This window comes from Oxyura jamaicensis, chromosome 26, assembly GCF_011077185.1.
Source record: "Oxyura jamaicensis isolate SHBP4307 breed ruddy duck chromosome 26, BPBGC_Ojam_1.0, whole genome shotgun sequence".
NCBI lineage: Eukaryota > Metazoa > Chordata > Aves > Anseriformes > Anatidae > Oxyura > Oxyura jamaicensis.
Window position 1 is genome coordinate 3784750 of NC_048918.1, and position 25043 is coordinate 3809792.

A 25043-nucleotide genomic window follows, 5' to 3' on the forward strand; every position below is an offset into this window, starting at 1 on the left:
CTAGCAAAGCTTGTCAGAGAGGTCTAGCTTGTCTCCCTGCCCTGTAGGTAGCTCTTTTCAAAACCCATTTTCTTTATTTTAAATGTTGTTGGATGACTTCTCATTCTTTTTTTCCTCTGCCGAAGCAGGTCATAACTTCTATTTATTTATTTTACCTTTGCTGTCCAGGATAGTTGTTGCATAATTCTGGAGACCCAGCTCAGAACGAACATGCATGAAGTTGTTGTTATGCTGAATAATCCACCCCCCCCCCCCCCCCCCCCTTTTTTTTTTTTTTTTTTTAAACCCAGAGCTGAAAGAAACCTTGCTGTGTTGTTATGGATTAAAACAGAAGAGGATTTAGACCTCAGCCCTGCTTATGGGGATCACAATTCCTAGTCAATGAGATAGGAGGTGAAGGATTAACAACAGAACAAATAGAGATGGGTTTGCATGGCTAAACCAGATAGAAGTTCCCAAGGATGAAATGCAGGGACAAGTCTTTGCCTTGCCTCTTTCTCGGTCCTCAGTTTGCAGTCTTGGGGACCTCATCCCATCCTATTGCTGGTATCGGGGTCCCTTTGATTCTCGCTGCTCCCTAGGAATGCAGCTTACAGAGCCCAGCCCGAGGGCACAGGAGAGTAAAACATTGTGTCCTGACTGCAGGCAGAGCTGGACAAGGAGCGGGACACAAGTCTCAGGGAGGGATCGGAGTCTTTGCTTCAAAAAGCAGCACATGGAGGACCTTTGATAGCATTGCTCTGCCTCTGCTGCTCAGTTGAGTCTAATCTGAGGGCTGCTTACTTCTAGGGCTGCCAGAGAAGTATCCATGATTTAAAGAGGGTGCTTCATAAAGTCAAGGTTCAAGCTAGTGTGGCACCAAGCACCTTAAGTCTCAGTGACTCCAGCAGAACCTGGGAGGCTCTGATGGTTTCATACACGAAGGCCCATGCCGGCTGGGATGGACTCACCTGCTGCAGCCCTGCTCCAGTGGCACTGCTCTTCTTTGTCACAGGCAACAAATAATCTCGTGTTCAAAGCCTGACGTAGGTATAGCTGATATTTACCTAGCATCAGCTGTCCTAGATGCTGCTCTGCCACCTTTGGAAGCAGCACTGATCCTTGCAGAGAGCATAACCCAGAGCCTCGGTGCAAGCTGCTCCATCCTGGAGGTTCATTTGAATTCCTGGCAGGTTTTCTCCCGCTTCGTGCCTCCTTGACAGGAGATTTTGCAGGCTTCCAGCATGGGGAGTGATGGGTTCCTACAGACTTTCTAAGTCACAGCAAGCATGATACTGTCTCCCTGTCAGCCTGCATATTCTGTTCCTCCTGAAATGCCCTGGCATGGATGGGCAGGGCTGGCAGTTGCAGCTTGAGCTGTGAGGTGGATAGTATTCTCCTTGAATCTGACATAAAATGCAGCAAAGTCCCCTTCCTGCTATGAAATACTTACTTTTCCTAATTATTCCAATGACCTTGAGTATCTCTAAGTTAAAAACAGAATGCAGGGCCTCAGAAAATGGGGAAACTACAAAACAAAGGGTTAGTGCCTTAATGTTTTTCCTCCATATTACATAGTTCGTCCTTACGGAAGAAAAGCAGCTTTGGCATTCTGGGCATTACAAAGAGCAGTGCTCTTGACCAAGCATTCAAGCCCTCCTTTTAATTTGCTTGGTGTCCTGATGCTGTCTGCATTCACTGGGTGCACAAGTAGGATAAACACTCCCTGCTCTTAAGTATTTTTAAGGGACGATCTTAAGATGTATTTCCACTTCCCATGTAAATATCTGTTGGAGATGCACAAACCTACAGTGATGGTGTGAGCCTGAGAGAGCATTCCAGCCCCTTGTTTCAACGAGGAATGATGCTTAAAAAATGACTTACTGAGGGAATTAGTGAGAAGTGAACCCAAAAGACTTGAGAGCTTTTCCCAGAGGAAATGATTCAAGACAACAAATCACTTGACAATAAGTGAATAAAAGTTGTGTTATAAGAAATTCAAGTTAAGTCAGCAAAGCAACCCCCGGACAAGAATCCCGTGAATGTGGCAACAGGACAACTTTCCCGGCTGAACCACGGGGTTTTGATTTCCCGGCATAACCAGGCTGAGCATTTAGTTAAAGGTCCCAAAGAGCCCTTAGTGCCTGGAACTCAATCCCACCTGGAGGTAGGGTGCTGGGGTTGCAGGCAGGGGGCTCAGGGTGGTTTCGGACCCCTCTGAGCTCTGGGGGCCTGGGGGCTCGGAGCCTTGCCAGCCGCAGCGGTGCGGGGCCGCCGCTCTCCAGGGTGCTGAGCTCTGTGCTGGAGGCTCGCTGCTGTTCCGTCTGCACCCTCCATGAGAGGGAGGGAAAGGAGGTAACAGGCATGGGTTGAAACAAGTGCTGGTGAGTGGATGTAGGGGTGGGGGGAATGCCCCCTCCCTCTCAAGCATGCTGTTGAGAAGCAGAAGAGGTTAGCTGGAGAGGCTGCGTGCCTCCACTCTTGTTGGAGGGGTGTTCTCAAGACCTGTATAGAATTGTTAAGGTTGGAGAAGCCCTCCAAGATCATCTGGTCCAGCCATCCCCTACCACCAATGTCACCACTAAACCATGTCCCCAAGCACCACGTCCACCCTCTCCTTGAACACCCCCAGGGATGGTGACTCCACCACCTCCCTGGGCAACCCGTCCCAAGGCCTGACCGCTCTTTCTGAGGAGAAATGTCTCCTCATTCCCAACCTGAACCTCCCCCGGCACAACTCGAGGCCATTCCCTCTGGTCCTATCACTAGTATGGGCAAAGAGCTGAGCAGCCTGGCCTGGCCTTATCGCTGGTCCTGCTCTCAGCGGGTGGTAGGGCTAGATGACCTGCTGTGGTCCCTTCCAAACGGAATTGTTTTGTGTTCCTGCTGCCTTAAGGGTTTCCACCAGCAGGAACCAAACCGAAGCCCTCCCTCTCTGCATCACTTAGAGCACCTTTTCTCATGTACACAGATTTAGTTATGAGCATGGCAGTCAAGTAGCTTTTATTGGATATTCACACAGCCTGGGGGTGGGATGGGTGAAGGGTGGGAAATTACATTGCTCCCTTCTCACCCAACAAGCTAAAAAAGTGAAGACCAGCCCTGACTCTTGACTTGCCCCTGGAAGCTTTGTGTAGTCTGCTCAGTGAATGAGGAGCTGCCCGTGCTCTGGTATGTGAGTGGTGAAAAATGACATTCTTCATAAAGAAATGTGGCTGATTACTACTTGGAGACAGCCTGCATCTTGTTCCACAGGCTCTTAACAGTTCCTCAGCAGGGTATGGTACCACGAGCCGCCTTGCATTTAATTACACAGCCCTGTTTGTGATAGCTGGGAGAGTTACTAAGATGCCGAACAGCACAGCGTGGCTCTGCAGTTGATAAAGACACATCTGTATGCTGAGCTGTGCCCTTATTGAGTTAAGGGCACAGAAAAAGCTCTCTTTCTTGCTGTCACTTAAATGGTGTCAGGATTCGTGAAATCTTGCTTTCAGATTCCCAACAGACCCAGCAACAAAGCCTGCTTGTTGCAAGCTCATTGGCTTCTGTGCGAGTCCCTGTGACGTGCTCACAGATGTGTGCAAGCCAGTGGGAGGGAGGGGGATGAGAGAACCGAGGCTTTGTAGCCGTGCACGTGTGGCAGCATGCATGGGACCCCGAAGCTCCTCTCAGGCCAGCCCTGCCTTCATGATGTTTCTGGCATGCCCCAGACCACGTCTGGGCACTGTCCTTTGGAGCAGTCTCCTGTAGTTGAATTGCAAGTCCTGCAGCATGTCTGGGGACTGAAGTCGTGGCTTGTTCTCACTTCTCCCACTGCAAATTCACAACGGTGTGGCCAGGTGGGGTTTGATGCCCTCCGCAGCAAAGCTGAACATGCACTGAGAACATCCTGAAAGCTGTGTCAAATCAACCTACTTAATAAACCGATAATCTTATTTTCTCCTTCCGCTGCATCTAGTGAATATGGATTTTATATTAAAATACCGAAGGCTGAACTTTCTGTCAAAACTAAGTGGTTCCTTCCTTATGCCCAGCAAAACTAAATTTAGTTAATTCACACATGAGCTGATACAAAATACGGGGGCTGCTCTTATTACGGGACATGTGTGCAGTAAAAGAGCCCTTCAAAGCCCTGTTGCACATCACAGCCTGACATCTCCCACTGGCAGGTCTGGTGTCCAGATGCCAAGGCCCACAGAGTTTTGTTTCCCAGCTCTGTCGTCAGCTGGGTCCACGGCTATGTATTTTGGTTGACCTCTTCTGAATTCTGACCACGGTGACAGCTGTGAGGCTAATCTGGCAGGAGCTCAGTACAGCAGGCTTCTCTCTAATGTCACATTTTGTGTTTCCTCTGTTTCCTCATCTGCCTCACCACTCTAACCTTGCTCTCCAACACCAAACTTCCTACAGAGCCTTGGTTTTTAACGGAGGTGGGACTGGTTCCTGTGAGTGCTAGAGGAGCTGGGGAGCCTTTGCTTTCTTTCTGGCAGATTTTTACCTGGGAGATCCCTATGTTTGCTCAGCTGGCATGCTTTTTTTTTCTTCCTCCTAGCTTAGCTTGCAAGACAAACAAATGTGAATTACGTTTATGTCCATAAAATGGCCGTGATTGCACTAATATGTTTAAAAGACATCTTTATCACAATTAGGAGAGGAGTTAGGGACCTGTGTAATAACAAATAATTCTCTGATTGCAGAACTTAGATCAAGTGGCTGCAGGAAGAGTTTATTTGAATTCAGCACAGGGACTGGGCTCATTGCTTCTGGGGAGGGCTGGCACCTGTCTGGGAATGTGTGAGTGGGGAATTAATGTAGCCTCAGCTCTCTCCTTGCCATCCAGTTGTTCCCGAGCACCTCCTACCTTGGGAATTAACTCGCTGCCATAGACGCTTCCCCAGAATCATGTTTATAATGGGAGTTATGTAACACACAATAGCACGGCCCTTTTGTGGGAATCGAGCTCGCTATAACCCACGAGGAAGGGTTCAGGTGGGGATGGGGAAGGATGGGAGTCCTTGGTCGAAGGGACCAGTCAAAGCAGGAGAGCCTGAGAGTGAATTTTAAATAAATGTATTGCCTCTTAGACTGAGCAAACATATAATTAACAATAAGATAACAGGGTGGTTCTACAAGGCAGCTAATTGCATTTTCAAATGTCAGCTTGTCAGCTCTTATTTAGTCTTCATTCAGTCTGGCCTTTGCCAGAACGGTGTCTGGTTTTAAATGGCATTTCCCTCTCCTCGCGCTGCTGAAGGATCTTCTTCCTTGTTCTCAGGAACCCCTGGTAACCCAGCTCCTGCTTTATTGCACCTTAGACATGGTATTGTTTGCTAGAATTTGATATTAGTGTGCTGAGTTACATTAAAAAAAAAAAACTCTGGGGTAGGAAAAACCACCACCGCAACCAACAGGAGAGCCCTGCGTGATATCGGGGCTCTTGGGAATCTGTGGTTGTCTGTTGTAAATGCACTGCTGTTGTCCCCAGGGTGGAGCAGGGGGCTGGTGGCCTTCCTCCTGCTGCAGGTGACATGCTGCCACCACGAGGCTGTCCTGCAGCAGGAGGAAGGAGCCACCGCCGAGCAGAATTGCTAGCCTGGGGGGGAGCGAATGGAGCAAGCTGCAGCCTGGGGAGCGGGGTGGTGCTGAGCTCCGAGCACCACTTATGGCCCCTTCTCAGCACCGTGCTGGAGCTCGCTGGGCCCAGGAAGGCACTGAGGGAGCCGGTGAGGCTGGCGCTTTGTGAGGTCGGCTTCCGTCTGCTGATGTCGAGGTGGGTGCCGGGGATGCCTTGGGGGGAAAGAAATTTGTGGGGCTTCCTCAGCTTGCTGAAAGCACTGCTGATGTGTGGCTGAAAAGTTCTGTGTTCCCCCGCCGGTCCTCTGAGTGACAGAATGGCCTCTTAAAAATACATCTGGTTAAGGTAAAAGAAGGGTAACGATGTGTGACCCCGCAGAAAGGAGATGTTCCATGGGAACGACAAAGAAGAGATGACAGCCCTCTCTCTTCTCAGCCCTTTTCTTTTCCTGAAGCTGCCCCTTAAGTGATGTGCTGTGAGCTGAGGAGGAGAGGTGGGATTCCAGCCCCAGTGCTGGCACCTTACAGGCCTGGGTGCTGCTTTTACAGCACGGGCCTTGTGCCGGATCTGCTCTGGGCTGGTGGGAAAGGAACTGCAGGTATTTTTGTAGTTACGGCGGCCGTGGTGCAGGGAACGGCCTGTCACCAGCTGCTTGGTGCAGTCCCGAGGACAGATCTCGGGGCGACTGACACGCGGCGTGCCGTGCTGCAGTCAGCTGCTCCCTGCCGCAGGTCCCTGCGGGCCTGGAGGGGCCGTGCCAGAAGTGGGCCACGGCTGCCTGCTGGCGTTCTCGTACAGGACAGGGCAGACCAGGAGGTACACGGGGTGGGTTTCTGGGGCCTTCCCACTGCATGGTGCCCCCTTGGCTGTGCAGAGGTCGCTGCCTTTTAATGGAGACGTATTTTGAGCCGCTTTGCCGAAGCGTTGCTGTGTACTGGGATGAATCCACCAGGCAGGAGCCCTTTGGAGAAATCATCCTCAGACAGGAGGAGTTAATGAGGAGGAAAAGAGAAACCCCCAGTTTCCCCCATATGACTTTATCCTGTGGTTACAGGCTGTATTGTGGGTGTGAGGATTTGCAGGGAGCCAGACCCAGCAAATGTGGGGAAGTCTGAAGTGTGACTGGGCAAGGAGCAGGGGGGTGTCCGAGCTCCGTGCTCCCCCCAGGGAGGGCGAGGAGCCGGCTCCCACTCCCTCAGCAGCCACCCTGTGCCATTGAGAGCTCCTCTGCCTCCCGTCGGGGAAGCGCTCCGGGCAGCCACGCAGCAGGTTGCTGTCGCAGGCGGGTATTTAACCCGCGCTGACCAGCGGGCACGTATCATGGGCAGAGATTAGCATCATCCCCGTGTTTGAGGCAGACAGCACATACACAGCGTCAGCTCCAGCCGCCCGCTGCCGCCGCACAGGGCGAGCAGCAGCGTGTCACTTCCACTTAGCGCAGCCTGGGACAGCGTCCTTGCAGCTGACCAGCCCTTCGTGCCCCCGCTCTCCTCCCCCCCTGCACTGGGCTCAGCCTGTGATAAGCAGGGAAACGGCACTAATGAACTTTTCAGTGTCTAATCCCTGACATGCTTAGGCAGGGGTGGCGTGACTTGACTTAAGGGAGGCTTTGGACTGCTCGTGGTGGCAGAGAGCATCAGCGGAGCTAATGCTACCTAGCGGAGGCCTGGAGGCTGAGAAGTGCTCGGCGTAGCTGCGAGCAGTCACATCGGGACTATGTGCTGCGCTCCCTCTGCTGCAACAGGCAGAGATGCTTGACAGAGGGAATTCCCAGGAGAAAATCAAGCTGGTCTCTGGTGTTCTGGAAACCCTCAGAGCTGCCAGCCCCCAAAAGCAGGGCACAGGGTCACTGGGTGGTTGTGCCCCTTTGCAACCTCCTGGCCATCCCCAGCAGTGATGCCCCATGCTAGGTGCAGGGGGAGGCTTTGCCTTCGCGCTGCCTGTTGCTGGGGCAATGGGGTGTCCAGGTGAGCAGCCCAGGGCAGTGCACTTGCAGCCGTCTGGGGACGTGAGGTCCCAAATTGCCCCATTCCCCTGCCCTGGCAGGCCAAGGCCATGTTTTCCCTCCTGGCATGGTGGGGTTGAGCTGGGTGCCAATTCCCAGCCACTGTCCATGTTGCAGACACTGGCCTGTGTTTCTCCTCATGTCGAGAAACCTGGAGGCTTTCTAAAAGTACTGGATTAGCACAAAACATTTAGTTTGTGGCTGCTGAGTACATTAAAATACTGCCCTTTCCCGGCTCAAGCCAACGTATGTCAACAGATTTACAGCAAATCCTCGTTCTCAGTCAGAAGCTCTGGCAAAATGAAGCAGCACGGGGAAGCAGCAAGGATGTGGTGCGTGCACAGCCACGGGAGCTGCGTGCCAGGGAGCAGAGAAGTGCAGTGAGAGCACGGCCTGACGCTGCCTATTGTCCCGACAAGCGGGGTCCGCAGAGCTGTGCTGGTGAAACTCCCTGCTATTGATTCCGAGCAGATGTTGAGGTGTGGGAAGGCAGATGGAGCCCCACGGCGCAATTACCTCCCACAATGGGGTGGGCAGCGTTGGCCAGATGTCCTATGGGGATGGGGTGGTGGTTCGGGGCTGGCTTTGGCCACGGGCTCCTGTGAGCCTTTGCTCACGAGCTTGCTGCAGAGGGAGATTTGTCTTTGGGATAAACACAGTTCTGGTCTCAGGCAAACTGAATCTGACACCTGAGTAAAATCCTAATTGTCCTGGTGCCGAGGGACCCCGCGCAGCTCGGAGCGATGTGTGCCGTCGTCTTTCTATTTCTGAATTGCAATCTGTGACAAATCCATAGTCGTCTTCAACATCGGGCTCTAGAGGGCAAAAGAAAGGCTTTTGGAGTTTGGCTGCCATCAGCATGTGCTCGTGCCTAATTATAGCCTGGCACCAGCAGCTGTGCTCCATCCCACCACTGCTGCCTGCAGCAGCACAGCCCCAAGCCCACCCGGTTTGAGAGCACAGGCCCTGTCCTGCTGTTCAGCCCACGTCCTCAGCACCCCTGTGCAGATCTGGGCTGTGGCCAAAGCCCCGCTCTCAGGTGCCTTTTGGTGCAAAGCACCCGCTGGTCCTGCCCTGCAGCTGGGCGTGCTGCACAGAGCCAAGGGTGCAGGCAGGATGCGGCCAGAGCTGGTGTGCGAGGAGTTTCTAAGCAAGAAAAGATTGCTGAAATAGGAATATAGCTGCCTCCGGGATTCCAGGAGCTGAGTAGCTATGGCTCGCAAGCAGGCTGAAGATGTGTTAAACTGTTAATTGGGGACTTTCGGAGGGTTATTAGAATATAGCCTGAAGTATTAATGAGGCAGATGAAAGGCGGCGTCTTCCTGGAGAGGAGCTGGGGCAGGAGAGGAGATGACTTGCCTTTGGTTATGGCTAAGATGAGATTCCTGGGTTTCCTTCTGTTCCCACCCCTTCCTCGTGCCTCCTGCTTTCTCTGTATCATGGCAATCTGTAGGGAGCCCCATAAGGAGGGACAGCAGGCAGGAAAGCAACACTGAGAAACTGCACCCAGTACAAGTACTAGAAAATAACAGCCGCTTTGTCTTTGCGCTTTCCTTCACGACAAAGGCAGGAGAGATATCTGGTTAATTTATTCTGGTCAGAAACTTTGCAGGATTCCCAAACTTGTCCTGTGTGACTGCGGGAGGTTTGCAGGGCTAAGCAAGCAGAAGGCAGATAGCTCCTGCATGTTGCCATTTCAAGGAACAAGAAATGCATCTTGTTTGATAAACAGCTTTATGCTAAGCTAGAATCGTTTCCCAGCTGCCATCCTGGGCATGTTCAGTCCCTGATAAAGCACCAAGTGAGGTCTGTGCAAGGAGTTGAGGATTTTCCCAGCCCTCGCTCCTGACTTGTGGGCGTTCACCCCATCAATGCAAACCGCCAGCCGCTCTCCAGCAGCTAATTATCCCTGAAACATGACGGCTTCTAAAAGCCTCTTTGGGCTCCTCTGGGGGGGAAGAAGGAACCAGCTCCAGTGGACTCTCCTTGCTCAGAGCAAGCCTGTAAGCAATCAGTGGGATTTCATGGATCCTGAAAAGAGAGCATGGCTCGTCTTCCCTGGGGAGCCTCTGTTTGTCCTCATTATTCCCTATCTCCCAGGCCTGCAGCTAGCGCTGTCCGCAACTTAAAGCAATAGAGATATTGGGCCGAGCTAATCTCCAGTGGCTTCAGTCATCAAGCAGGGATGGATTTTTGCTGGCAACGAGCCCCGCTTCTGACCACCCACCACTATATGCTGAAGCCATCGCCTCCTGCCAGGCTTGGTGTCCCTTCCCGGGCACCTCCTGACGTGCTTCTTGCGTGCCCATCGCCAGCAACAGCCTCTGCTGGGATGGGAAACCTTCAGCAATCTGTCTCGTGTGAACGTGCTGCTGTAAAGGTCAAGATCGGGGATTTTCAGCCAAGATTTGGGGTCAGGGAAGTGTCCTGGGAGCATCGCTAGGCGATGCCACACGGACACTGCAGCCTCCGGCAGCCACAGCCCCATCAGGAGGAGCCAACCCCGCTCCGTTCCCAAATGAGGTGGGCACGATGGCAAGGCCAGAGCTGGTAATTCGGGGTGCTTGGTGGGCACGGGGCTGAGTGTCCAGCATGCCTGAATGTCCCCAACAGCCATGGATATGTTGCTGATGTCCTCAGCAGCCTGCTCTGATCACTGTTTCCGCAGCATAGCCCCACGCCGTGTTCATTTCTTTGGTATCGTGATGGGTCAGCTCAGGACCTGCCTCAGGCATCTTTGCAGATTAAAAGAAATTCAGCTCTTAAACTCAGATTTTACTTACGCCTCTTCAGTGTTTACCCCACGAGAGGCTGGATCGTGTTTTAATTTCACCAGACAGCAGGAAAGCATTGCCTGGGTACTGAGGAAAGCAGAGACAGAAGTACTAATCGGATGGCAGGAGCGGAGCGTAGGGCTTCAAATCCAGAGGGCCCCGTCCTGCTCTCATTGTCCCATTGCACTTACCTCTCATCCTTCTCATTTCCAGCCCCTCTCTAATTTTCTCGTGGTTTGAAAGCTGTTTGGGATTGCTGGCTTCCCCTTGGGCATTGCCCGATCTGAATAATCCAGATCAGCCGGGCTGGCCGCGTAATTAACCCGGCAGCAACTCTGGCTTAATGAGAACTGCAGGCAGCGGAGTCGGACCGAGATCGGTTCGTGGTGCCCACGATGCCCTTTGATGGGGGAGAAAGTCTAAATAACCCCCCAAATCCAGGATTTCACTGGGTTTGTGATTAAATTAGCTGTCGTAAATCACACTGATCAGCTGGCTGAGGCTTACAGTTATTGGAGCTGTAAGTGCACTGAGGGGTAAGTTTTAGAGCACTGTTCTTTTTGGGGGGTGGAGAATTGTGCCCTCTTGTTTGCGGAGATAAGAACACACCCCTTGGCACATGGCATCCAGCGAGCATTAATAACAAGAGCTGGGAGAGGGGAGCCGGGAAGCCGTGGAGATATTGCTGTGTTTGCTCCAAAATATCAGGTTCTTGGTACATCTGAGCCGTGAGGAAGATGCACCCTTGGAGGGCACCTTCGGGCTCCGGGAAGCAAAACCAAAGCGTTTTCTTAAAAACTGTCACCCGAGCTTCCCCGGGGCTTTGACCCCTCAGCGCCGCCGCCTCTGGAGGACGGCCAGCACCGCAAAGACTTTGCTACTCGCGCCCGTTTAATCAGGAAAATGGAAATAGCGTTTTAATAAGATGGTAATGAAGTTGTGGATCAGAGTGGTCAATTCCTCATCTGAGGCTACAAAGGGGAGCTTTGTTGTTGTTGTGCGTGTTTGTTTTTTTTGTTGTTGTTTTTTTCCTGGGGTTTATCGCTTCTGTTCTTGCCTGATTAGTCATAATCTTCTGCTGCCCTTCACGGGGAACCCCCCTTTTTTTTATTCCCTGCAAAAGTCTCTAAGTTTGTGTACAGTCCCCCAGGGAAATCAGGCCACCTATATTTCATTTAGTGACTTCAAACAATTAACCTAACAAAGATTCCTCTCCCCCCCCTCCCTCCTCCCCCCATCTGTTTCCTAATTACCAGAGGAACTGGGATGCATATGAGGGCTGTGCTCATTTTTTAATTAAATCACCTCTCTTAGACATTTTGTGGCTGGTTCTTTAAAGGCTGTGACTTGCTGCTGGGAAAATAGCAGAACGCAGGATGCACCGCGAGGGCGAAGGAGCCTGAAAAGGATCCGAGGTGCAGATCTGGGGGATTTTTTTTTCACGTCAGGGCTGGCTTGAAGAAGAATTTCAGCCCTTCTCTTGTGTCGGACTAGAGAAAGGGATGGGAATTTTGACCTGACGGCTCAAAGCGAGTTTTCAGTGGTTTCCACCCACAGCTGGTGGAAGCGTGGGCCAGGGAAGCGTTTCTGGGGAGGGAGCGATCTCCCAGCTCTCCATTCAGAAAGGAAAATCCCACGTGTCCCCGTGCCCTGGTACAGGCTGTCCTGCAGAGTTAAAGGCCCCTCTTGGTGACGGTGCATCCACACTGGTGTTACTGGGGGGAGCACAGCGGTGCTGCTGTGGGGGTCTCATGGGGGTTAAAGCCCCCTTGGTGCAGGGTCTTGCTCCCTGCTCTCCTCCCTGCCTGCCTGCCCCCTGCCTTTTTGCTTGCCTTCTGTTTTACCCTGGCTTCCCCCCCGCCATGCCCTGAATCCCTTTGTGCCGTGGGGGGAGTGATGAGGGAGACCCGTTCACGTCTGGCTGCTCAGCACCCGCTGCTGGTGCTTGGGATGCACGGAGCTGAGCTTGGCCCCTTCCCCAGGTCGCCCCCCTGATAGCCCGGGTACCGCTGCGCCCCAGCTGACCCCATCCTGGGGGAAAAAGCTTCTCCCTTGGCATCTAGAGTCTGGCTGGCAGCAAAGCATTTAACTGCCAGAGGTGCCATTAATTATATGCAGGGCAAGGCTGGTGCGGGCTGCGCCGAATCCTGCTGGGAGGTAATTATCAGCTCCCGGGCTCCGAATGCCTTTGGTGCACGATGCTGCATGAGTTAAGCACGCAGCTGCTGCGCCTGCACGCCGGGTCTCGGGCTTGAGCCTCACAAGGATCAGAGAAATTCCTCGCCAGCAGTGCAGTAAGTGATTCAGCAGGGCGGCGGGAGCAAAGCAGGTCTGACCGTTCGCTTATGCTCGCGGGGTGTTGTGCCGTGGTCTTGTGGTGTGCAGAACGGGTCTGGCATGGCCGCTGCGGTGGGTGTAATCGGGGACCAAGGGGGGAAACCTTGCACTGGGCACACAGAGACTCGAGGATGCCTCGTGTCTGAGGGCAGGAAGGATTCGCAAGAGCCGTTTGGAGCTTGGCTCTTCAGCACGCCTTGTGCTTTCTGCACTGCGAGGGTTTGAGAGCTCCAAGTGAGTTTTTGCTGTTTGTAGCCACAGCTGGGAGAAGGCCAGAAAAGCCGGTGCTGTCCAAGGGTGGCGTGGAGTGTGTGTCCTCCGAATGTGGGCCAGCTCCTCCTCGGCTCCTCGTTTGGCCTGGACCGGTTTGAGCTTTTTAGCCTTCATCTTGTGCTTTGCAGCAAAGAACGTTCTCGGCAGCACCTGTGAGGTCTGCGTTTCGGGCATGTCAGCACTGTGGCGGCAGGGCAGGGGGGGCTTCACCCAAATTGCTCTCTGGCACTTCGCCCTGCCGTACCTTTACTGGTGCCATTTGCATGCCTGTAAAATGAGAAGCTGCCACTGGTAAGGGGGGCAATAAAGCTGAAATGTTGGAGAAATGCTTTAAAATCTCTGGCTTGGAAGCCGCCATCCATGGGCTCTCCGGCACCCGCAGGAGCTCTGCTCTCTGCCTTCCAGGCCGTGCAATGTGTGAGGCTGTCACCTCGCTCCCGGCGGGGCTGGAACAAAAGGAAGCTGCATCTGGGAACAAACCCCCCCCGTCCCGGCGGTGCTGGCACCCAGGACATGGGGACAGGCCCTGGCTGGCACTCGAGCCCCCTCCCTGCTGGCGTGGGGGTGGCAGGGGACAGAGTGGGCAGTGTCCTGTGCCGCAGCTCCTGCGTTATTCATGAGGGAAATCCAGCGAGAGCAGGGAGGAGAGAGTCGGGGTTATTAATAACTGCTATTGTGCCTTCTCCTTCTCACCAGCCGGCGGGGCTGGGGATAACACAGCCCTGTGTCAGGCAGGGGCATGGGGGGGACAAGGAAAGGATGCTCCGCAGCAGTGCGGGAGGTGCTGGCACCCTGGCACATGGTTGTGAGGGCTGGAGGAGCCTGAGCACCCTCACCTGAGCTCTGGAGGGGAAAACCAGGTCTTAAATGGGAGAGGCACGGGTAGGCAGCTCCCTCTGCCCTCGGAGCAGCTTGTAAGGAGCTGGGGTGGAGACGGCACCCTGGCAAATCTTCAGGCACCGAGACAAAAGGCGTTTGCAGTAGGACAGGCAGGAAAGTCTGCTCATGCCTCCTGCTTGAGGGCCCCCCCGGGGCACGAGGCGAGTCACCTTGAAGCAGGGCAGGGCTCCTGCAGCTCCGTGGTGCTCCCGTCCTGCTGCAGAACCCGCCTGCCTCGTGCGGCCCCTGCTCCTCCGACTGCCTTCCGCCCTGTTGGGATGCTGCAGGGGCGAGCTAACTGGGTTTTGATCTGTTGTGGCAGTGACTCTTCTGACTTTCTTGCTTTCCCTTCCTTTCCACGTCACGCAGGGATGACGTGAGCATCGAACACCTTAATTCCTGCTCTCGGGGCCGCTCGTCACCGGGGTGCTGACGCTGGGCCTGGATGGAGACAGCCCGTTCCTCTGCGGGGGGAGGCTGTGCAGAGACCAGAGCTCATTGGAAATGTGTTGGATTTAATTAGGATGCTTCTCTTTTAATCCAGAGAGCTATAGAACAAGAAGTAGAAGAGTCATCCTGGCTGCTTGGGGCATTAATAAGACTTCATTTTTCCAAAAGGAGGTGGTGGAGCTGCAGCAGTCCAGGTGTAAGCTCAGTGCAGTCAGGTCCATCCCGCTCCTTCGCACGGTGCTGTGGTTTTGTTTGGGTCCCGTTGGGTGGACGTGGGAAGGGGTCGTTCCACAGGACCCATGGGTGCCCCCCACCCACCTGGGGTGCGGGTGCCGAGCCGTGGGAGCAGAGCACCGCATCCCGAGGCGATGGTAGGAGGCAATGAAGCCTCCGGGCGTGAGTCAGGAGGGAACTCCTCGGGGAGGTGATTAGTGTCCTCCCCACTAACTGTGCTGGGCCTTTTCCTTCCTTGTAATGGCAGGCTTTGTCTGCTTGGCTGTGCCCAACCCCTCCTTGCAGAGGGACGTTCAGGCTCCATCAGCCCTCCGAAAGCCTCTGGCTAAGCTCAATTTGGCTGCATCTTGGGTTCCCTCTCCCCTTGCCCTGGCATCTTTCCTTCCACGCCACGACCGCAAATCCCCAGCGCCGAAAGGCAGCTCCGAATTTTAACCCCAGGCTGATGCTGAGCCCTGGCAATGGAGAGGCAGGAGCCACTAGCCACCGTGGGCTATCTAGTGGCCAGCTGGCGAGGAACAGGCGAGAAGGGCAGAACACACAGTGACCCCCCCCCAGGCCCCAGCAGCACCCGGCAGCTCTAATGTGAGGGGAGCAGGCGTGAACAGAGACTGGGGGGGGGGGATGCTTGCACCGCTGCGACTTGGAGGGTGGCAAATACATTCCCATGTATCTCTTGCTGTAGGAAGAATTTGCATGAAAGTGTGTAGAAGATAATTAGCATAAAATGGCTGAAATGTGGCTGTGGGGATTGTGATGGGTTCCCAGGAGGCTCAGTGGGACCTGAACGCGGCTGGCTCGAAGCAAACCCTCTGCCTGCTCCAGAGGGAAGGGGGGAAGAGGTGCAAACTTGCACTTGAGAACCGACATCCCAAGAAAAGGCTCAGATCCCTTTTTAAATTCTAAATTAACAGCTTTTTGCCAAGGGGAGCAGAGAGGAAGGTCTTCTGCCCAGCTGCTCCCCAGCAGGGCTGGGGGGAAGGACCCTGGGAGGGGCTGCTGTAGCTCTCTGTAACTTCTCATGAATAATTTTTTGAGGTGGGGACCAAATTCCCCCCCTTTTTTGCTCCCGCAGGCGGCTGTGCGCATGAGCGCGGGTTGCCATGGGCACACACAAGTGCTGCGCTCCCCTGGGGTGCTGCTGAGCAGCTGGGGGGGTTCAGAGCGCTGCTGGGGGGGGCTGGTGGTGACCCCGACCCCCCTGCCCCAAACCGTCCCGCTCCGATCCTGCTGCATGATGGAGTGCTGCAGCCCCGAGGGTGTTTAGGGCTGCCTTGGGCATGCTTGGGCAGGGCTTGTTCCTCCTGCGTGGAAATCCTCGTTTGTTAAAGAATCGGAGCTCGCACCTCTCTCGTGTTTCTCCAGGCGTGAAGCTTCCGATGGTGGAAATGTGTTAGTCGGGGTGGCTGCCTTGATTTAATGCCGCCGAGATGTGCTGCTGCCTGTGTGCTCACGGAGATGCTGGCAGCACAGCCCCGCTGCCAGCCCGGGAGTGGCTTTGTGCCCCTGGTTCCTCCACCCTGGCTTCATTTTTCTGCCTGAACTGACCGTGGTGGCAGTCTTTGCGTTGGGTCCCACCTGCTGCATGGTGGAGGGGACGGAGTTATTGCTAATCTTGCAAAAAAATGCTGGGGGTGGGGTGGGTGAGAGCCCCCCACTGCCCCTTGGAGCCCCCAATTCCTGCCCAGGCAGGGGGACCCGGCTACACCTCGCCGTGGGCTGGGGCGTTCGGCCGGCTCCTTTGCAGCCTTCTCAACAAAAAGATGCGAAGGAAACCAAGGGTTACAGCTGCCTGCAGGTTTGCCCAGCTCTGAGCACAGGCTGGGAGGCAGACATTATGGGAATTGTATGCATGCCTGAGCGGGAGGGAGGCTCCGACTGCTCGGCATCCACTTGTCACATGGTGCCTGTTTGGATGCCAGATGACGGATCCTGAGCTTGCTACCCAGAATAGATGCTTGTTCTTCAGCTAATTGCCCCCTTTCAGCGATTCTCAAAGAACCGAGTGCCAAACTTTCTCTGCTCCGAAAATTCCTGGAAAATGCCTGACACTTTTCATTATGCGTTGGAAAGAATGCTTTTAAAAAAGCTAACTGGCAAAATAAACAGCTGTTTGTAATCGTAAGATCAGAAAAAAGGAGTGTTTTATGAGCAGTGGAAAAAAAAACAATCTGGCTCTGCTGAGCTGCCTCAGCGGGCTCGGTTCTGGCAGATCTGGGTGATTTACGGAGCTTCTTTGGGAAGTGCTGGCCAAGGGAGCAAGGATCGGGATCAATCCTCCTCCTCCCGCAGCCAGGTGAGCAATGCTCCAAGTGGGATGAGAGCACCTGGAAAACCCCATTGCTGCCCCCATGGACCCAGGCAAAAATCGCATCTGGTCCTGCATGGGACCGAGCTGAAGCTCATTAACAGAAGCCCCTTGGTGCTTTCTGGTGGGGATGGTGTTGCTTCACTGCTTCGTAGTACCACGCACGGGCTTGTCTGCAAATGACCGTGAAAATCCCATCCTCAAATTAAAGCGTAGCTCTGGAGCCAGCAGACTGGCTGAACGAGATGAAGATGCAGCCAGGGAATACAGGACCAGCCCAGAAGTGATCCGACTTGTGGCTAGCTCTCCCTTTGTTCGTGCTGGTTTTAAAATCAAGCTGCTCATGCGATAACTGCGTTGCCTTGAAGTTCGGCTTGTTAGGAGTGAAACTTGCAGCAAGACCAGAAGGCAAAAATGAACTCTCGTATCCCTTGTTACAGCTTGAAAACAATCGAAGCTGGCTTTCCCCCTCTGTTCTTTCAGGGGGTTTAATAAATGAGCTGTGAAAATATCTCTGGGGAGAGATGATTTTTTTAATGTGGCTATCTTTTAAGCATTTGCTTGCCTTATCAAGGTTTGTAATGAAGTCTTAAAGCGGGGAAATGCCTGGACGGGCTGGGCTCTTCAGTGCCCTTAATTCCCAGGGGAGCTGAGGGCGGCGGCACGGAGAAGCCAGCCCCAGCCTTGGGGTCCCACGGGCGGCTGGATGGGTGCACCCGCTCTGCTGCTGGCTCGGGAGCTGCAGGCCAGGGAACGCTGCGGGCTGCATGGACAGAAAAATGGGAAACTTGGAACCAGTGATTTGTGGTTTTCCCTCTTTTGTGGTGATCCAGGTCCACGTGGTTCTCTGTGCGCATTTTCGGTCGAGAAACTCAAATTTGCTCTGCTTTTAAAATCAAAAGTTTAGTGTGCAGCTTTCCTTTGGATTTGTGCCTCCTTCAGCGTGAGGATAACCTCACCTGGAAAACTTCAGCAGGGTTTGTTCTGGAAGAAAAGAGCACGACTCCTTCCAAAGCCATGTGAAAAACATTTACTATTTTCCGTATTGCTTCAGCCAGCGCGGGACATGCTCCGCATTTCTAGATGAACTGCTGTCCACGAGAAGTCAAGGAAGGAGCCTGGGAATGGCTTTAGAAAAGCCCTGGCCGAGTGCGGGCTCCCCCCAAGCTGTGTTTGGGGCCAGGGCGTGCAGCAGCTGCCAGCTGGAGCCCAACCAGGGCCACGCACGGGGACGGTGGCGCCGGGACACAGCCACGGCTCCAGGCTGCCCCGAGCTGCCCTGTGCTGGTGCTCCCCCATGGCTTCTCCATCCCTGGGCACTGCCAGAGGGGAAAGAGGAATGGTGAGGTACTAGAAAACCAGTGTCACGTTTTGGTTCAAGCTCTGGCTTGCAGAGCTCAAGAAAATCGCTGATTTAGCCCTTCATTCCCAATCCCTCCTAATTAGCCCTTGTTTCTTGTCAGCTGCAGTGTTTTAATGGCTTTTAGGGCGATATTTCACACTGAACACTTGCAGCAGTTCATCTCCACGGTGCAGAGCTTGGCAGGATGAATCTGAGCTGAGACAGTGGAAGAGCTGAATATTCAGGTTATCCTTCCCTTTGTTTCCCGTTTGTCTTTAAATTCCACTGTTTATCCAGCCAACGTTTCCCCCCGCTTACACTTCTTGTCAGGGAGAGGTTCGCGTTTGCCAGGGTCTGTAGGACATGTGTTTCCTATCTTCCAGCCCGTGGGACGTCGGAAATGTTTTGCAGCCCAGAGAAGGAAGATAAGGCTCCTTGGCTCGTGCGTTCCCTGGTTGAAGCCGACCTCCCGGCTACATGCTGCTTGCAGTCTCAGAGTGAGCCTGCACGGATCTCAAAGCGGTGGTTAGCCTTGCAGCTGTGGCGTGGGTTTTTATTTCAGTTACTAATCCATCAATTATCGCTGGCACCTACACTGTCTGAGTGCCCAGCCACACCTTCCCGGGGCACAGACCAGTTGCTTTTGCTTCCCATTCTCAGGTGGCAGCAATGGCACTGTCTGGGTGCGGGTGTCACCCCTCCACTGGTGACAGCAGGGACCAGAGGGCAGCGCTCCCTGCACAGGCTGGGCAGAGGCTCCCAGGAAGGGTGCTGAGCACGGCGCTGGCTGCGCCCCGCTGCCTCTGCGCTCGTTTGGCCTCTTAAAATAACCAGCAAGCGCCAGCCCTGTCCCTCAGTGTGCGTAACCAACCCTTTTATTTCATTTTTTTCCAGCGCAGGGAACAAGTAATCTGCATCCTGTACTCAGTCCTGAAGGTTAAAAGCTGTTTTTGTGCCAACTTCATTATGTGGAAGCCAAATGCTTCTACCAATTAACTTACTGCCATGTTGGAGGGGGCTCCGAAGGCAGATGGAGCGGCTGTGCTGGCAATATTAATGACCGCCTTGCAAAGGGTGAGAATTTCAGACGGAGTAATGTAAAAATGTGCTAGGGAAGGTGCAAAGGCAAGTTCCCCGCGGCGCTGCCGCGGAATACCAGGGGATGGTGTTTCCCTGCTAGCTCTGAGCACAGGCTGCTGCTCGGGGTAATAAATAAAGCCTGATTTCACAGCATCGGTGCTGCGCCGTGCTGTCTGTCGCACAGGATTGCAGGTGTGCAGGCAGGCGGTGGGGATGGGGCCAAGGCGATGGTACGGGAGGGTGGGAGACACGTCGGCCGCCGGCTTTGCACCGCCAGCTGCTGCGGCCGGGGACAAAAATGGTTAAAATTTTTGGTGTGGGGGAACGGGAGGGAAAGGGAGTGAAGGAACTTGTAGGAAATGAGCATCTCCGGCAAAGATGGGCCAACAGGGCTTATTAGAAGTGCCCTGGGGAAATCCAGAATGAAGCGCTGAGGTGGTTTTCCTCGGATGGTTGGCTGACACCGGGGGCTGGTGATATTTGGCTTGACCTTCTTGGAAAATCACTACAAGACCCAATTTATGCCAAGAGAACAGTCCAATAAAAGGTATTTTTTTTGCTGGATTTCACAGCTGGGAGCTTGATTACAGTGCAGAGGGACTGGTTAAGGGAGGGAAGATGAGAGCTGATGGCTGCCTTCCTGATTCCCCACCTGTAAGTAGGATCTCGGTGTGCACAGGGCAAGGAAAACTGGTTGCCCAGCATTTCGAAAGGCAATTCCAATGCCACTGAGAGAAGCAGACTCGATCCTTCAAGTAATCTTCCAGATAACTGTATTTACAGTTTTATGTAAGGTTGTGAAGAATTGCTCTATCTTTCTGGGTCCCCCATCCCTCCCCCCATTTCCCTGAACTGTTCCGTGTCGTGCTGTCTGAAGTCTGTGTGTCAGGGCTCAGGGATGAAATGTCAGATTTGCTGCTGCTTTGCTCCGTCACCGCCGTTTAAATGCCTGGGGTTTGAAATGAAATGTCAAAGGCATTTTGCACAACGCGGAAACCAGATGTGCTCCACGACTGTGTCTGGGAAGGGCAGAGCAGCTCCGTTACCTACACGGGCTTTTTTTGGGGAGATGGGTGGTGGGATTTGGGCCGAGACCCCGCACGGATGGCTCGTGGCCACAGCCAGGTCTCCTGGGGCGATGGATGGGGGACGCGGTGCCTGCACACCATGGCTGGCTGTAAGGAGATACCACGGCTCCAGGGCCCTCAGCCGGGCTTGGGGAAAGAGCTGGTGTCTGTAAATACAGCTCGCTTACAGGATTAATCACCGGCAGGTGTGTTCCTGTCTTGTCGGTGACACCTGCGTGCGATCCGGTTACGGAGCTCGGAGATGGAGGCAGGGGATGGCGTGGAGGTGGGTTGGGGTGGGGGGGATGGTCTGCTCGTGGGTCTGGTGATTTCCAGGCCGACTATCCCAGACCCAGGGGAGGACGGACTCTGTGTCCTGCAGGCTTGGAACAAAATCATCCCGTGTTTCCTGAACTGTGATTGCCCTGGTTCCTGAATCATGCCCAAGCAACTGCCCTGGAGATGCTCTGGGGACAGCAAAAGGGAACACCTCAGGATCAAAAAGCAGGGGAAGGAGAGCACAGAAATTTTCTGCTTGGAATAGGACAAGCCAGAAGGGTGAGGGAGCCTCTAAAGGAGGAGTAACACCAGAGCTGCCCAGGAAATTCAGATTTTTGGTAGCAGAAGAGCAGCCGCTAAGAAAATTTAATAATAAGTCATAGACTTACAAGTTTTTTTTTAAGGACAGAGATAAATAAAATGCTTACTCAAGAAATGCCTTGACTAAAATTAATGCTTTAGTGCTCGAGTCCTTCCTCACCCTTGAGTACTGTAATTTCCAGCAGGGAACGTGCAGCGTTTGACAAACACCCCCTTGGAGCGCATCCTGCAGCCTCCATCACCAATGGGTCCGAAAGCCCCATTCCCAGCCTGGCCCCGCTGCTTGCAGGGCCTCAGGGCTGAACGCAAATCCTGCTGTGGTGTAGGGCCAGAAAGCTTAGACACCCCTGGAGAGGGTACGTCTGCCTTTCACCTCCAAAATCTGGATTTGCTTTCCTTCTGCTTGTGCTACCTGGGACTCAGCCAGGCACTGGGGTCCCTGGGTTGGGACTGCAGGATGGTGGGAGGGCTGATGGCTTCTTCCCAGGCTCTTCAGTGATCACAAGTGGCCAGGGCTTCAGTAACGTGAGATGTAAACCCCAATTCTCCAATTCTGTTAGGTACAGAAGTGGTTTCCTGGTGTAGGAGCCTTTTAACCCCTAGGCATCCACATGATGCTAATCAGGCCGTTTTGCTTCATTAACCTTTTTCCTCTGTGTAAAGAGGAAACCCTTCTTGGGGTGTCGGGGCCTGTGTGTTTGTGACAAGTTGCATCACATCACTTACACCACGTGCTGGGGCACACGGGCAGCTCCTGTGGCACATCCTGATGTGGCTTTGGGGACACAAGTCATCATTTATTTATGCTTTGGGGGATGCTGTGGGCTCTGGAATACCCTTTGACATGGGCAGGGCAGCTTTCCGAGCTCATCGGAGCCTGCGGGACCCTTCTCCACCCAAGATCTCGATGTGACCAAATGCACCTTTGGGTGTCTGGTGCAAAGCCCCAGGCCCCTGTGCTCCTCCTTGGGGCCAAACCCTGCAGAGGGAAGCCAGGCAGCATCATGGGAGAGCCAGCAGGGGAAAGGCAGCTTTTCCCAAGCACTTGCTATTTATAGCTCTCGCTCTGCGTGATTAGCAGTTGGCTAATCACTAGGGGACAGATGCTGCGGTCCCTCGGATGGGTGGCCAGGGGACACAGCAGGGCAAGCATTAACCACATGCCCCCCGATGGACGTGCAGCGTGGGATGGACGGCCGTGGAAAGGAGCTTTGTTGTGCGGGGGCGATTGGTGCCTGCTGTTCTTGGGCCTCTCCTCGGGCTGCTGGGGATTTGGCAGGGCCATCGTTGGGGCTGGGTTTGCGCAGGGTGCTGCTCCCTTTGGACAAGGTGCCCCAGGTTGACTCCCCCAGGCAGCACCCCACAGCCAGGCTGGGGCTTGGTGGCCGTGGGTCCTGCTTTGGGTCAGCAGCGGTGACCGAGGAGCTCCTGGACCGGCCTCTGGACAGCAGGGACAGCAGGCTCTGTGCTGTATGGAAATGGGCCGCCTGCATCAGTGTCATGGGTGCTATGTGCCCTAAAGCTGCTCCTGGTGCAACTTCCCTGCCTGTATTGGTTTTTCCTTTTCCTTTCACATTTTTCATGCTAACTCGCTTCCTTGTCCCTCTCCTTAAACAAAGCAATATCAAAGTTAAGCAACCCATGCATTTTTCCTAGTAAAGTGTATTAGGAGGGCTCGTAAATACACCCCCCTCACCCCCCAAAGTAAAAATAATTGCTATTTCATCCTAGCTGGACCCTGCCCCACCTGCCTGAAGTGCCTCATCGCACCCTGCAGGCTGGCAGCCCAAGATGCAGCCCGTGCAGAAACGGTGCTCTGGAGCCCCTTTGCTTCCTGCCCAGGATAACTCCTAGGACCTGGTTTTCTCCTTTTGCTAGCGAAAGGATCAGCTGCTGCCCTGCACAGCGCTCACGAGTGCAGTGCAGGCTGCTGAAGGCCACATTGTCGTCCTCCACAGAGAGTTTCAGGCTTCCACTTTTCTTTTTTCCCCACTCTCAGTGACCGTTCTGCAAAGGTGAAACGCTATTTTCTGATTAAACTTAGTACTCTGGTGATCTTGGCTCATTTCCTACTCACGCCATAGCTCTTGTGTGACCTTGGGGTAACACTTAACCTCTCTGGACGAGAGTGCCTCTGTGTAATAGGACTGCAGTATTTCCTTACGGTACCAGAAGGACAGGATGATAAATTAATTCACATTATGTAGTGCTGAGATACAACTGTGATAGATCCTCTCCCTGGCGTTATCTGCTCTTTCAGCAGCATTACACAGCTCTACCAGGGAGTGAATTACCTCCTGGAAGTGTAACCGTGGTCCTCACCCCAAAGATGCAAGCCCCAGCTTTGAATAGCAGCAAGGGGAATTATTCCTTTCCTCCTGCAATCTTAAAATATTTCTAAATATTTCTGAAATGGGAGCCTGGGTGCGACTCTGGAGGGCAGCAGGAGGAAGGCGGGGTGAGCGCTGGCTGCCTGGTAGGTACTGAGCCGAGTACAAATCTCCTTACCGCCAGCATCGGCTTTAAAGTTCAAGGGATTGACGGGTTTGTTCCCACTTCCCACGTCCTGCCCTATGCAGAGCCGGAGGGATGCTGCCGCGTCTCCTGCTGGCATTTGCTGGTGGGTGACTTTCGGAAGCCGTCATCGTTCCTGGTGCTATCACTGCGCTTTCCGTCAATGCCTGTTTGTTTGCTCGATTCTTTGAAAATGCATACTGCCTGCGGGGCATGAGATGGAGAAGTCACCCACGTGTGCTGCAGGAGAGTTACAGGGAGTGGAAGGAAAATGCAGCACGTGGCAAAAATCTCACGGAGCAGTGAGACAAGAAGCCGGTGGTTGTAAGAAACGGCCCGTGGACATGGTCCTTAAAGATGTGGCAGGAAGGTCACAGGAGAAGGATGTGGAGAGTTATCCCAAACCACTCGGGCTGCAGCGTTCAGGGAGGGTTGGCGGCGATGCTGCAGGAGACGCCTGCCTCGTGCATTGAATCCCTGCAGCCCCAGGTCTTTCACTAAGACCTTTCACTTTCCTTTTTTTTTTTTTTTTTTTTTTTCAGAAGATGGGAGCAAAGATCTGCATGGGGACTCCTTTGGGGCTGCAGTGAGCACGGACTGTCAATAATCTTAAACCAGAACCCCTTCCCCAAGACGAACCTGACTTCCCTCCTTGCCTGTGAGCAGAGGGCGCGTGGATCTGAAGCACAGGGCGGGTGGTTACAGGGATTTTGGACGGGGAGAAGACTCACCGTTAGGGAATCACATGCGTGTATTCCCTCTAAATCAATGTTTTTCATTATCTGAAACCAAAAGCGTTTTCTCGTTGTGGAAACATTGCTCTGCGCTGTTCAATCAGTTTTAATTAAGCGACTGCAATGCATTAAATGGTGCTGTAGGAATCTTCTTGGGAACACTAGCTGCTCGAGTTTTACTGCTCCTCTTACAACCGTAAATAAGGATAAATGCTTAATTGCTACTGAGAGTGTCCTGCTGGACCTAATGAGCTGATTACAAACAATCCCTCGTTGAGGAATTATTTAATTGTATCTGACTCCAGCCAGAGACTCCCCCTGCCACCGCCAACCATGCCCATGCTCTGTCTGCCTGGGAGAAGCCAGGTTCGGGGTTGAGTTGCAGGAATGGGGCCGAGGAGGAGGAATTTGTTTCGATGGCCACTTGGAGAGGCCTCATTTCATTACTCCAGCCCTTTCCCGGGGTTATTTGTACCCAGGGGAAGCCCATGAGCCATGCCCTTCTCCAGACGAGGGCAAAGGACAGCGATGAAGCAGGGCTGGGGCTCCTCGAGTGGTGCTGGGCGTCGGGTGCGCTGCAGCCAGGGGGGATGTGGCCCTGGGAATTCCTTGAAGGGCCAGGTTTTGGCCAGAGTGGGATTGGAGCCCTCAAGTGAAAGGGAGAGGCTGCATGTGCTGGTGTCCAGAGAGAAATTGTTCCCTGGGGAAATCATCCATAGTGCTGCTGCTGGAGCAGAGCCCTTAAGAGATGGAGAAAGACCTAAAAGTGTTTTAAAAGCTGATTTTTCCCCCTTTCATTGCAGATTTTGAGTGGCTTACGAGCAAAGTGCTTGGATATGTTTTGTATTTTAATTATGGGTATGTGAGCATTGTCTTTACATCAGGAGACACT

The 25043-nt window shown here is 53.6% G+C and overlaps 1 protein-coding gene across 24 annotated transcripts in view; it reads left to right on the plus strand.

The window, feature by feature from the left end:
- Positions 1–25043, plus strand: part of NFASC (neurofascin) — an 81573-nt gene that overhangs the window by 3314 nt on the left and 53216 nt on the right. The window contains exon 1 of one of the 24 annotated variants that reach the window (XM_035346915.1): positions 12612–12627. The exons of the other annotated variants lie outside the window; for them this stretch is intronic. The gene's annotated coding sequence lies outside the window, so the exon portion shown is untranslated. Of the gene's footprint in view, positions 1–12611; positions 12628–25043 lie in introns of those variants that run through there. 24 annotated transcript variants of the gene reach the window in all.